At 56.2% G+C, this 1,646-nt stretch overlaps 1 pseudogene; it reads left to right on the top strand.

Moving 5' to 3' along the window:
- The first annotated feature begins 356 nt into the window (after positions 1-356).
- Positions 357-1,646, top strand: LOC135899868 (probable ATP-dependent RNA helicase DDX5 pseudogene; annotated as a pseudogene).

The following is a 1,646-nucleotide window of genomic DNA, read 5'->3' as shown; positions in this document are numbered from 1 at the left end:
TGTTTTTCAAGATTTAGATTTAGATGTAAATTCTTTGTCTATTGTTACCACTCAGTGGGTATGCGCCGCAGTCTGTGACGTCATCATCATCAATACCAACGTTCCAACAACGACCGCCGGGCCCGTCCGCCGCCGACGCCGAAATCATAGAAGGCATCCTGTTGAAGGCGGGGAAGGAAATGATGTGGTGGTTCTGGCCACCACCACCGCGTCTAGCGAGACCCCAAGGAGACTTTCTTAACAATAGGCTTTATCGACCGCTTAATTCAGCCAATAACTACCGGAACAGCCAGGTTGGGTGGTTTTTACGCAAGCCTGACTGGACAAAGATCAGGCTGCAGCCGTTGGAGAAGAACATGTACGAGGAACACCCGGCCACAACAAGCCGGTCGATGGCCAAAGTGAACGCCTACAGAAATGTCAACGGTATATCGGTGAAAGGTAACAACGTCCCGAAGCCCATCCTTGCTCTGGAAGAGTCCAACTTCCCGGACTTCATCGTCAAGAGCATCGAGGCCTCACGCGACCACGCTTCGCCCACGTGCATCGAGGCACACTGCTGGCCCATCGCTCTGACGGGCAGGAACTTTCTGGGCATCGCGGAGACGGGATCACACAAGACGCTCGCCTGCCTCCTGCCGGCAGTCATCCACGTCAGCCGGCAGCCGCCCCTGCAACAGGGAGACGGACCCATCGCCGTCGTGCTGGCTCCGACACGAGTGCTGGCCAAGCAGATTCACAACGTAGCCTTAGAAATGTGTGAGTTCGCCGCATTGCGAAGCGTGTGCGCATCGAGCGGGGAGCCCAAGGAAGGTCAGTACGAGGAGCTGAAGAAGGGCTGCCACATCTGCGTGGCCACGCCTAGGCGCCTCATCGACTTACTAGAAGAAGGCAAGCTGAATTTGTACCGCTGCACGTACCTCGTGTTGGACGAGGTAGACCGCACGCTGGCAATTGGTTTCAATCGCCATGTCCTCAAGATTGCCGAGCTCTGCCGGCCGGACCACCAGACGATAATGTGGGTCACATCATGGCACAACGAGCTTAGGCCCTTTGTCGACGACGTCCTCCAAGACTACATCGAAATCGAGTTCGGGAGGGCACAGCTACCCGCTGAAGATAGCGTGGTGATGACTGCCGACGTGTGCCAAGAAGAAGAGAAGGAAGCGAAGCTAGCCCAGCTCTTGGACGACGTGCTCAAGGAGAAGTCTAAGAAAGCCGTTGTCTTCACCGACACGAAGAGGAAGGCAGACGAGGTTGCGTGGAAACTGCGACTCCGTGGCTGGTCCGCCATTGGCCTTCACGGCATGAAGACGAAAAAGGAGCGCGACTGGATCGTTTCCATGTTCCGCACTGGTGCGTCAAGCGTGCTCGTGACGACAGACAAGGTCGCACACGACTTGCTCCTCGAGAACGTGTGCTTGGTGGTGAACTACGACTGCCCGGACTGCTCGGAGCTCTACGCGCATAGGTCGAGCCACGTCGCGCGCTCAGGTGAACCAGCCGTGGTTCACACGTTCATAATGCCGACCCAGCAGCTGTATGCCGCAAAATTGATAGCAATTCTGGAGGAGGCCAAGCAGCCCGTTAAACCGGAGCTGTACAATATGGCAGAGAAAGCTCGTGCTAAACAATGCCGGTGGTGA

This window comes from Dermacentor albipictus, chromosome 2 (assembly GCF_038994185.2).
Source record: "Dermacentor albipictus isolate Rhodes 1998 colony chromosome 2, USDA_Dalb.pri_finalv2, whole genome shotgun sequence".
NCBI lineage: Eukaryota > Metazoa > Arthropoda > Arachnida > Ixodida > Ixodidae > Dermacentor > Dermacentor albipictus.
Note: the sequence above shows the minus strand (reverse complement) of the source record. Positions and strands in the feature narration are given on the sequence as shown.